This window comes from Sitophilus oryzae, unplaced genomic scaffold (assembly GCF_002938485.1).
Source record: "Sitophilus oryzae breed Bouriz unplaced genomic scaffold, Soryzae_2.0 scaffold_1809_pilon_pilon, whole genome shotgun sequence".
Taxonomy (NCBI): domain Eukaryota; kingdom Metazoa; phylum Arthropoda; class Insecta; order Coleoptera; family Curculionidae; genus Sitophilus; species Sitophilus oryzae.
The window spans coordinates 831850-844846 of record NW_022146512.1 but is presented as its reverse complement, the minus strand read 5'-3'; the positions used below and the strand labels follow the sequence as shown (position 1 = coordinate 844846).

Sequence of the window (12997 nt, the reverse complement as noted above, 5' to 3'; positions counted from 1 at the left end):
GCCTTGTTCCCAGGCGTCAAGTTCGTAGGGAGTTACCCTTGTACGTCAGAGAGAGCGCGATAGAGTGGAATCGCGAGGCAAGAACGCCGTCTTAAGGATCATATGGGACGAGATTGGCAGCGTTGTCGAATTCAAGGAAAAAGGATCTAAGCCGTGGGTGAGGGTGTTCAGCGTATCGAATGGTTCCGTACCGCTTTGGAGGGAAACATCGTCGAGGAGCATTGATTCACCAGGTCGTATAAACCTTTATCCGCATTATATTTAGATTGTTTCTATTTGCGCTAATTCCGTATAAAGTTCAGAGTTTTTGCCCGTATCCGAAATAGTTTTACGATAGTATTATTTTATTATTTTTAAATATTATAACTAATTGTTTCTTAAGTAAATAAAAAAAACGAATCCTAATAATTTACAAACTCTTAAGAAAAAGCGAGGTAATATAAAAGGTCAAATTACGCGTTTTGAAAATTTTATAAATAACTTCAATGATGAGTATGATCAATTAAAAGTACGAATGGCACAATGTCAAAGGTTGTGGCAAGAATTCGATGAGGTTCAAATGCAAATAGAGACGCATGAGGATGTTAATGGCGAGGACACAAACGTTGACGAACGTGCGGAGTTTGAAGATAAATATTATCAAGTGATTGCAAATGCAAACGGCATTTTAGAATTAAATTTGACTAATTCAAACTCAGCACAATCCATTCAACAGGTGGTTCCACACCATATTCCAGGTATTAAATTTCCGAAAATGATTTACCTACTTTTACCGGTAATTATGATGAATATATGAGTTTTCATGACTCTTTCAATGCCTTGATAAATGACAATCCTACTTTAAGCGATATAGAGCGATTTCATTATCTTCGCAGTTCTTTAAAGAATGAGGCAGCTGATGTGATATCTGGTCTTGAAACTACTTCTCCAAACTATCACATAGCATGGAAGTTGCTCAAGGATAGATATCACAATAAACGCCTCATTATACACAATCACGTAAAGGCAATTTTTGAACTACCTCAGTTAAGCAGAGAGTCACATGTCAGTATGAGGCAATTGTTAGATAATTTTAATAAAAATTTGAGAGCATTAGAATCATTGCAAGAGCCTGTTGACAAATGGGACACTCTACTTATATACTTAATTTGTTCAAAGCTTGACAATTCCACCAGAAGGGAGTGGGAGGTAGTCTCGGAACCCTTAACTATACCTTCAACAAAGGATTTTACCGATTTTCTTCATAAAAGGTGCATTCTGTTACAAACAATAAATTATAAAAAACCGGAAAATAAATCACAAAGTCCATCTAATATCTCATCTTTCAAAAATACAAAAAGTTTTAATCATAAAGAGCAATCTCAAAATTATTTTGCGATGGCCGCGTGTGTCATATGTAAACAAACTCACAAAATTACAATTTGCGATAAGTTTTTAAGTTTGTCTCCGAAGACGCGATACGCTGAGGCTAAGAAACATAAGTTATGCGCAAATTGCCTTGGTGCTGGTCACTCATATCAGACATGCACAACCGAAAACCTTTGCATGGTTTGTAATAAAAAACATCATGTACTCTTGCATTTTGAAAATAATAAAAGCACTGATAATCCAGTTCAAGAAAAATCAGTATCAGCTCATACTACCTTCAAAAATGATGAGATTTTGTTATCGACAGCAATTGTTTTTATGTGTGATAGTTCTGGTAGATATCACCAATGTAAGGTCCTACTGGACTCAGGTTCGCAGAGTAACTTCATTACGAAAGAACTATGTGAGAAACTTAATTTGTCTAAGCAAACATTAAACCTTGCGGTCTCAGGGCTGAGTAAAGCTTCTCTAGACATTTCCCATAAAGTACAGGCAACCATTAAATCTGTTCACAATAATTTCCAAACAGATCTCTCCTTTTTGGTATAGATCAAATTACGGATAATCTGCCTTTGAACACCATTGACTTTTCGAATCTTCAGATACCAGAAAATATAAAATTGGCTGATCCATCGTGCAATGTGCCATCCAAAATTGATGCTTTACTCGGCGCATCAATTTTTTGGAGTTTGCTGTGTATTGGACAGATAAAATTAACAAATTCTCAGATTATTGCGCAAAAGACCAAATTGGGATGGATTCTATCGGGTCAAGCTAACATTTCAGTAAATATCCCAAGCAAGACAGTGTGTCATTTTTCTATCAATTCAGAACTACAAAAGCAATTAGAAAACTTTTGGCGAATAGAACACGTCGAATCATCACCAGTTTGGTCCCTAGAGCAAAAGGCTTGTGAGAATGATTTTGTATTAAATCATAAACGTGAAGAAAATGGAAGATTTTCAGTTCAACTGCCATTAAAAATAGACAGTTCAAAGTTAGGCGAGTCAAAATCAATGGCCTTAAAGCGGTTTAAGTCTTTAGAAAAACGGTTGCGCAGTAACACTGAGTTACACGCACAATATGCCGACTTTCTTGATGAATATCAAACGCTAGGCCACATGTCAGAAGTTCATACTGAAGATCCAACGTTGAATTATCTCCCGCATACTTGTGTTTTTAGAGAGTCCTCGTCAACTACCAAGGTCAGGGTTGTGTTCGACGCTTCTGCGAAAACGGAATCAGGATTATCACTTAATGACGCACTCATGACAGGGCCTACAATTCAACAGGATCTGTTTTCCATTATATTAGATTCCGAAAACATCAATATGTCATAACAGCTGATTGTGCAAAGATGTACCGCCAAGTAAATGTGCATGATAATCAGCGACATCTTCAATCAATTCTTTGGAGGAAGAATGCTGATGAGCCTCTGAAGGCTTACACTTTAAACACAGTGACTTATGGTACTTCGTGTGCGCCTTTTTTGGCAGTCAGATGTCTGCATCAATTAGCTCTTGAAAATCAAAAACGGAACCCCAAAATAAGTAATGTAATCAAAGAAGATTTCTATGTGGATGATCTAATCTCTGGAGGCGACACCATAGAAGATGTGCTTCAAATTAAAAAAGATATCACAGGCATCTTATCTCAAGGACTTTTCGAACTGAGAAAATGGAAATCCAACGAGGCTTCAATTATTGAGCCAAACATGCCAGAAAATAACCAACTGTATTTTTCGGAAAATAAAGAGACGAAAACACTCGGAATTGTGTGGAATAGTGAGGATGACACCTTTCAGTACAGTTTACATGCCATTTGCGATAGAAAGAAATACGTAACCAAACGAACTATTTTGTCTTTTATATCCAAAATTTTTGACCCGCTTGGATTGATAGGGCCCATAATAATAAGGGCAAAAATTCTAATCCAGCAATTATGGCAACTCTCCCTCGACTGGGATGAGAGTGTGCCCTCACAAATTTACACTGCCTGGAAATATTATCAGGATCAAATCTTATCGCTGAAAAATATTTCAATATCTCGCCATGTGATGTGTCATCGTCCAATCAAGGTCGAAATGCATTCATTTTGTGACGCATCCGAATCTGCTTACGGAGCATGCGTTTACCTAAGATCACAGGATGCTTCTGGAGTGTATTACTGCAATTTACTCTGCGCAAAATCCAGAGTGGCTCCGTTGAAAACCATGACTCTGCCACGTTTAGAGCTGTGCGGAGCGTTACTAAGTGCAAAATTAAGTAGCCTTGTAACCAAGTCGTTGAAATTGCACGTAGACCAATTTTTCTATTGGTGCGATTCCAGTATAACACTCACTTGGATCCTCGATGAGCCTCACAAATGGAAGACATTTGTTGGAAATAGAGCTGCGGAGATTCAAGATTTGACCGATAAATACAGTTGGAAACATGTACGCTCGGAAGATAACCCTGCGGACATAATTTCGCGAGGCATCAACCCGACCGAATTAAACGATTCCCAGTTGTGGTGGCACGGCCCGCATTGGATGCAATGGGAGAGTGACAAGTGGCCCACAAGTATGCCAATAAAGATATCTGAAGTTCCGGAAAGGAAAAATATTAGTAAGGTTATGGTTGTTACTAAACCTGATACGTCATTATTTGACAGATTTTCTTCTTTTTAAAGTTTCAGAGAGTTGTGGCATATATTTTGCGGTTTAAAAATAACACATTAAAGATTTCGCCTCAAAAAGGCCCTTTAACAACGCAAGAACTCGACAACTCGTTGAAATGTCTGGTGAAGCTTGCTCAACAGCACGAATTTCGCGAAGAAATATCCAGTCTGAAAAATAAGCGCGCTGTAAATATTAAAAGTAAACTAAGAAATTTAAATCCATTCATGGACAATGAGGGTGTACTAAGAGTTGGCGGTAGATTGAAAAGATCAAATCTCGATTTTGATTTCAAACACCCAATGATTCTTCCTAAGGGTCATAAGTTAACGAAACTGTTGATAACTTATGAGCACCGTAAGTTGTTGCATGCGGGTCCTCAAGCATTATTAACTCATTTGCGTACGCGTTTTTGGCCTATTGCGGGTAGAAATAAAGTTCGAAGAGCACTAAAACATTGCGTTATATGCTTTAAGGCAAAACCTATCACGGTCGATACCTTATTAGGGCAATTGCCTGAACAAAGGATAACACCCTCTAGACCGTTTCTTAACTGTGGCGTGGACTATGCCGGTCCCTTTTTCATAAAGGTAGGATTGTCACGAAGTAGACAACTTGTAAAGGCATACCTCTGTGTTTTTATATGTTTGTTTACTAAGGCTGTGCATCTGGAATTGGTGGTGGATTTAACTACCAATTCATTCCTGAATGCATTCAAACGTTTTATCTCGCGAAGGGGCAAATGCTTAAACATGTATTCAGATAATGGCACAACCTTTATTGGTGCAAATCACGAATTAAAAAGGTTTTTTACGCAAGTCCAAAACCAGAATAGCTTTGCAGAATTCTGTGCCACTGAACAAATATAGTGGCATTTTATCCCCCCGCGCGCTCCCCATTTTGGCGGAATTTGGGAATCGGCAGTTAAAGCTGTCAAATACCATTTACGAAGGGTTATCGGTCAATCTACTCTGACATATGAGGACTTTTATACGGTTTTGGTACAGGTAGAAGCTTGTCTAAATTCGCGGCCGCTCTCGCCATTTCGAGCGATCCCGACGACTTAACTCCGTTAACACCTGGCCACTTTCTGATTGGAAGCTCCTTGGTAGCGGTACCTGAACCCGACCTCTCCCATTTGAACACGGGACGTCTCTCCAAGTATCAACATCTGACGCAGATCACGCAGCATTTCTGGAAGCGATGGTCACGAGATTACCTCACCGAGCTTCAGCAGCGATCAGGCCAAGGACATTCGACCCCAACCAGAGTGTCCGTGGGTGAGATGGTGGTACTAGTGGATGACAATTTACCGCCATTACAATGGCCTTTGGGTCGTATATCGGAGATACATCCAGGTGCGGATGGTGTTGTCCGTGTAGTGACTATAAAAACGGCAAAAGGCGTCGCAAAACGTGCGGTTCGCAAAATATGCGTTTTGCCTGTAGCAGAGTAACGTGTGTGACCCGCACTAATAGTTATCGCATCGGATTTGTGTGGTTGCGTTGAATGACTTAAATGACTACAACCATTCAAGGTGGGCGGTATGACGCGTACCGGCAACGTCGCAAGAAGAATCCGAAGCGACCGCGTCCCGCGCGACAGAAACCAGTGTAAAAGAGACTTTTAACATAGACGATATATGTATTTTTTTCTGTACATTTACATATGTTTTTTAGTTAGTATAATTAGTATAATAAATGTTAGTGTGTGATTAAAATACGTCTAGTCTCTTCTTCACCACCCCAGAACATACCATTGTGGTACAACTGTGATTGGTCCAAAGTTACGAGGCAACCTGTTTAATATAATAACCTTGTGTGAAAACCGTATCTTTGTACCGCTGCTCATAAACGAGAAACCCTGTAAAACAGACAAAAATGGGACAACCTCTACAAAGTACCACGAAATTTATTTTTATTTAAGTTGTTGATGTTTTTGTTCAAAATAAACACCGTTGCATGTCATCGAGCACGTGCGTTGATTGTAAACAGCATTGTTGCCAGATTGTAATCGGAAGAGAAATATTTTTGAAAAATTTACTATATCTAAGATCTATTAAAAATTCTAAAATAAACTTTAAATTGTTAACAGTTTTAAATAGTTTCAAGCAGCGCTGAAAAAAAATATTTTTAAACAAAACATGTTTTTTTATTGTTTAAAACAAATTTTTATAGTTTTAAAGAACATTGTAAATACAAAGTCGAAAATATGTTTACAACACTTATACTCTGTTTTAAACCATATCATGTTGAGTAATGATAAAGCCGAAGGACAAAACTTAATTCGATTCTAGAAACCTTTTTGGTGCTCCCCGAAGTAGTAGTACAGAATTAATAATTTATTTGGACAATATTAAGTTGAGCTGATTACTCTGTTTTTTATTCCTTTTGTATTATAGTTGTTTATTTATTTGGAAAGAGTTTTTCTCATTTTTTTATTGAAATAAACACCCACACACCAAACCCATTTAATACTCTGTTTTAAACAAATATTTAAAACAAGTAATGGTGTCTTAAAAACATTGTTTTAAACATTCTGTTTAATTAATAACAGTCTGGTTTCGGGCAATTCAAAATATTATCTATTGTTACGGATTCCGTGGGTCCACTATTTAAACTCACGATAAAATACTTAACGAATTTATTTGTTTCACTCTGTACACACAACTTATACTATTTACAACACAACTTATGCAACTACTATTACTCTAACGGTATTTCGCGGTATTATCAAACTTCAGACTATCTTCAGACTTCAAACTTTAAACTTTAAACTTGTCCAACTGTCAAAGCGCGGGCCTTATATACCCCCTGGCGGTTGTTTCTAGATTTTTCTAAAGAATTCTATAATTTTCTTTACTTTCTGGCGAATGCGCCAGGTTCCTTCCACAGTGCGATTTTTTAGCAGTATGCAGTTATGCAACCAGTAATACACCTTGACATTGCCCCCTTCTCATATTTGATCGTCCCGATCAAGGTTTCCTGTCTGGTATCTCTTCAATCGATCCAGATGAACTACTTTCATCTTACTTCTAGGGCTGCGTTGAATCCGGTACACAACATCATTTATCCTCTTGATGACTGTATAAGGACCTTCCCATGCTGGAGTTAACTTTGGGGACCTCCCTTTCTTGCGCTGTGGGTTATATAACCATACCATATCGTCCTGTTGAAATCCCGTAGAATTAGCTCTGAGGTCGTAACGAGCTTTCATCCGGTCACTGGCTAGCGTAATCTTACTTCTCACGGCCTTATGAATTCCCAATAACCTTTCCTTCAGTTCATCCGCGTAGTCCTCTACGTTCGTGGTGCTGTCGTCTGGTGATCCGAACACCAAGTCACAAGGCAACCGTAATTCTCGACCAAATAAAATCTTCGATGGTGAAAGTCCGGTGGTGTTGTGAACTGCACTTCTATATGCCATTAGGAATAGTGGTATATGCTGATCCCAATCTCTTTGATGTTCATCCACCATTTTCGAGAGATGTTCTTCAATGGTCTTATTGAATCTCTCGACCATCCCATCAGACTGCGGATGTAAAGCTGTTGTCCTAGTCTTGTGAATACCAAGCAGATCACACATCTTCTGGAACAGTCTTGACTCGAAGTTCCTTCCTTGGTCAGTGTGAAGCTCTAAAGGAATTCCAAATCTACTGAAGACATTATGACTAATACTTCAGCTACAGTCGATGCTTCTTGGTTTGGAATGGCAAAAACTTCTGGCCATTTACTGAAATAATCCATCGCCACTAAAACGTACTTGTTGCCCTTGTGCGTTTCAGGGAATGGGCCTGCAATGTCAACAGCGATTCTTTCGAATGGCAGTCCAACGTTATATTGTTTCATTTTTCCCCTAGATCGAGTGCTTGGTCCTTGGCTGGCTGCACAAATTTTACATTGTCGACACCATTTCTTGACATCTTCGCAATAATCCACCCAGTAAAAGCGATCTCTCAGCTTGCTCAAGGTCTTGTTTACCCCAAGATGGGCTCCAGTTTTACCACCGTGAATTTCTTCCAATACCTGGGTAACTTTCTTCCTTGGTACCAGTAACTGAGTTGTTACTGTGCTGCCATCCGCACTTTCCCATGTGCGCTTTAACAATCCATTCTCAATAACCAGTGAATTCCACTGAGCCCAGAGAGCTTTGAAAACGAGCCCTCTGTCCGAATATCCTGCCACGGTGGTCTCTCGCCGTTACCTTCCTTGAGCCGTAGTATTGCTCCGATGTCTGGATCTTCCATTTGATCTTTCCTCAATTGTGTCGTCGTCCACTGTTCATCGGTTCCAAGTTTAAAACTCCTTATCATGACAGTGCCTTCACGTTGTTCCGTTTTACAGCAGTGCTTACAATCGGTTTGACAGGGTCTTCTGGATAAACCGTCTGCGTTACCATGCATTTTTCCAGCACGATGTTGGATGGTAAAGTGATACTGTTGGAGCTTCTCGAGCCATCGTGCTATTTGACCTTCAGGTTGTTTCATCTCCATAAGCCACTTGAGAGCCGCATGATCTGTCCTAATTAAAAATTCTTGGCCGTACAGATATTTATGAAAATGATCAACTGCCTTCACAATTGCTAGCAGCTCCTTCCGGGTAACGCAGTAATTCCTTTCTGGTTTGGATAGAACTCGACTGTAATATTCTATCACTCGTTCTTCGCCATCTTGCACTTGTGATAGCACTGCACCTATGCCGATATTGCTGGCGTCGGTATCCAGGATATACCTCCCTTGTTGTTGCGGGTAGGCTAGAATAGGACTTGAACATAAAGCCGCCTTAAGTCTTCCAAAGGCTACATCACAATCGGTGTTCCATTCGTAGCCGACTTCATCACCTGTAAGTCTATGTAAGGGTGCAGCTATATTGGCAAATCCCTTGACAAATCTTCTGTAATAGGTGCATAAACCCAGAAAACTTCTAAGTTCATGTTTGTCGCGAGGTTTAGGCCAATCTTTGATTGCAGCGATTTTCTTCTGATCGGTGTAAATTCCGTCTGCCGAGACTACATGACCCAAGAATTCCACTTGTCGCTGGAATAAGCTACACTTCTTCGGGTTCAAGTACAGGTGAGCATTCCTTATGCGGTCGAAGACTTCTTCTAAATTTCGCAAATGCTCCTCAAAAGTTCTTCCCATAACCAATACATCGTCGAGGTAAACCAAGCACGTTTTCCAAGTTAATCCTCTTAACACCACCTCCATGAGACGTTCGAAAGTGGCTGGAGCATTGCATAATCCAAATGGCATAACCTTGAATTGGTATAGGCCGCTTCCTGTAGAAAAAGCCGTCTTTTCTTTATCGTCCTCGTCCAGACCAACTTGCCAGTATCCACTCTTTAAGTCGAGAGTGGAGAACCAGCACGAACCTGCCAGAGTTGTTAATGTGTCATCTATACGTGGCAGTGGGTAGCTATCTTTCTTAGTGACGTCATTGAGCTTCCTATAATCCACGCAGAATCGTGTACTACCATCTTTCTTCGTCACCAAAACAACAGGAGATGACCATGGACTCGATGATTCTTCGATAACTCCATCTTCTAGCATCTTATCTACCATTGTCTCCATTTCTTGTTGTTTGGAAAGGGGCACCCTTCTAGGACGTTGTCGAATCGGCTGAGCATGACCAGTATTAATCCGGTGCTTCACAAAATCCGTTCTTCCACTGTTGTTCTTCTCTCAAAATACTGCCATGCTTTAGCAGGAACTGCTTGGCCTTCTGTTTCTCCTCAGGTGTTAGGTGATCCCATGGCTGTTCTAGATGTTTTAGTGTTTCTTGGGATGCCTTTTGTGTAACAGCTGACGACACTTCATCACATCGGGTGACACTTCTTACAGGTTCGCAGATGGCTATCTTGTCACCTTTTGAATCTTGACACAATTCGGGAAAACATTCGCAATTCTGATCGGTATATTCTTGTCGGTGTTAACCAATGATTTTCCTACTAAGTACCTATCCTTTTGTTGTCGCTACTTTGTACCAGTCCAACACAGCACCCAGCGATTTTCTCCACTTTACCGAATACGATTTTCTCGGTATTACCAGGTATCACCACAGTTTCCGCTGATCTTACATCCATTCTGCCTGGTCCCTCGTCTGGAGATAACATGAACTCTTCATTTCCAATATTTAAGATATTTCTCTGGTGATCGAACGAAAATCCATGTTGACGAATCACATCCATGCCCAAGATGAAGTCATCTTCAATATCTGCCACTAAGACGCTATGCTGAAACTTCAAATTTCCTAACTTCAGTTCGACGATAGCCTCTCCCCGTACAACGGCCATTTCCCCCGTAACTGTACGTAAACACACTCTTCTTCCCAGAGGCATCAGCTTCAATCCTTGCACTGAGTTAGCCCGCACCAACGATACCATAGCGCCAGTGTCCACTGTCATTCGGATTCTCCTACCATTGACCTTCCCGTCGATCACTAAACTGTCAGCGGTTCTTCCCAGACTCCTAATGGAAAAAATCCTGGGGGCTCTGTTCTCCCCAGTCAATACTCGCCCCTTAGTATTGACTGATTTTAGTTTTCCTGGTGCCTACGTTCTCTGGATGGTGAACGGGATCGCATTTGAACGCGGCAATCCCGTTTAATGTGGCCATTCCTGCCACATCTAAAGCACCTTATGTCCTGGAATCTTCTCTGGTTCTCTGTCTGGGTGTTGTTGACTCCCTTGTTTATTAGTAGCTCACATAATTTGTCGACTTTCTTACACATCTCCTCCAAACCTCTGTGAGTGCTTTCGGGCTGTTCCTCGACCGTTACCGATCTTATCTTCGGCCTAGGGATGGCGCTAAAGGCAACTTCGATTTCCAGCGCCCTGATCAGTGCTTCGCTGCTGGTGGAAAATCGGGATATTTGCAGCGCCCTCTGCAATTCGTTGTCCCTCAGTCCGCTAATAAAGCACTGAGCAGCGAGTTCCTCCCTAAATCCTTCCGGTGCCTCCGGACGTAAGTCTGCTTCAAATTCCTGCAGACTCTCTCCGGACCTCTGCAGGCGTGTCTTGATCTGGGCCTGGTAAAGTTGGCGTCGATGTTGGTCGCCATATCTTCTGTCCAGTGCAGCAACCAATGTTTCGTATTCCTGCTGTTGGGCTGCAGGAATAGTTTGCAGCAGTTCCAAGGCAGGGCCACGCAGCGCGATGACAAGTGCCGCTGCTTTCTCCTGGTCAGTCCATCCATTCGCAGCAGCCACTGCTTCAAACTGGCGGTGGTACATCGTCCAGGTGGTTTGTCCATCGTAGGTCGGGGCCTTGAGGTTTGCAGTTCCAGGAACGCCAGGTGTCCTTGCTTGTGCCTTGGTCTTCTGTAGGTCCTTCTCTAATTTTTCCATTTTCTGTTGAAGGCGCTCCTCCAGATCTTCTACGGCTTCTTGAAGGTGTATTTCTTGTCTTTTTCCAGATCTTCGAAGTTCTTTTTAAGACGATTTTGATCTTCTTGTCTTTCTCTATGACGTCGCTCCTCCAAACGAATTTCTAAATTACCTAATATTTTCTCAAGTCGGTCCTGTTCTTCTTGTTTATCTTGTTGTCGTTGAATTTTAAATCTTCAAAAATTCTCTCAAGCCGGTCCTGTTCTTCTTGTTTGTCTTGTTGTCGTTGAATTTTCAAATCTTCGAAAATGTTCTCAAGCCGGTCCTGTTTAATTTCTTGATTTTCTAGAATTTTCAGTAAGCGGTCTTGTTCTTCTGCTTTCTCTTTTTCTAGTCGGGCTCGCTCTTCTTCTCGTTCTTTACGGAGTCTTTCTTGATCTTCTGCTTTTTCTTTTCTCATATTCTCCATAAAATCGCCCAATAATTTGCTTACTTCCTCCATTTTCTTCGCTTGCTCCCTTGTACCAACCATAAAAATACTCTAATTCGGTCTAAAAAATCTTCCAATCCACTTAATTTCTTCTTAAAATCCTCTTGAATCGCACTTCCGACACCAATTGTTACGGATTCCGTGGGTCCACTATTTAAACTCACGATAAAATACTTAACGAATTTATTTGTTTCACTCTGTACACACAACTTATACTATTTACAACACAACTTATGCAACTACTATTACTCTAACGGTATTTCGCGATATTATCAAACTTCAGACTATCTTCAGACTTCAAACTTTAAACTTTAAACTTGTCCAACTGTCAAAGCGCGGGCCTTATATACCCCCTGGCGGTTGTTTCTAGATTTTTCTAAAGAATTCTATAATTTTCTTTACTTTCTGGCGAATGCGCCAGGTTCCTTCCACAGTGCGATTTTTTAGCAGTATGCAGTTATGCAACCAGTATACACCTTGACACTATTATAAAGAGTGGTAAATGATTATAAAATATATAGGCAACTTTTTGAAATATTCCAAGAATTAATAAGTATTTTCCATAGAAGATTAGTAGGCTTTGTTTCTCAAAATAAAAAAAACTCACTTCACTGGTCTACTTTAAAATACTTGATTATAATATAAAACGGGCCGTTATTGTCCCTTTCTTTCTCAAAATATTGTATCAGAGATGACACTAATTCTTGGCACCGACTATTAACTGCTTAGGCATTTTTCAAAGAAAAAACTAACAACTACTACACAAAATATTCTGAAAACAACAGTTTTCAATCGATAGATAAAGGTTTTAAAAGATTCAATACACACGAGACACAACTCTCAACTAACATTCAGAAAATTCTGGCAAATGTCAAATAAACGTGGCACCGCTGCAACCGCTTCCTCGCCGTTGCCAACACAATATCGAGTGGGAGATTTAAAACTCATTGAAAACGTCCCATAAGGGCCATATTTGTGTAGTGGTAGCACTGCACACATGTATTAGCCTAATCGATAGCCCGCAACGGTTTTTATTTTGTACGACGTATATATGTGTTTTTTATGTCCTTGATGCGTTATTTTTTTTTATTTATTATAGCTGTTTATATAATCTTTTATTCTAATCTGTATCTACAATAAATTAATATAGATAATAAAAAA

The 12997-nt window shown here is 40.2% G+C and overlaps 1 protein-coding gene across 3 annotated transcripts in view; it reads left to right on the top strand.

Annotated features, from left to right (window-relative positions):
• Positions 1-12997, top strand: part of LOC115883096 (two pore calcium channel protein 1-like) — a 31247-nt gene that overhangs the window by 4909 nt on the left and 13341 nt on the right. The gene's annotated exons all lie outside the window — the stretch shown is intronic.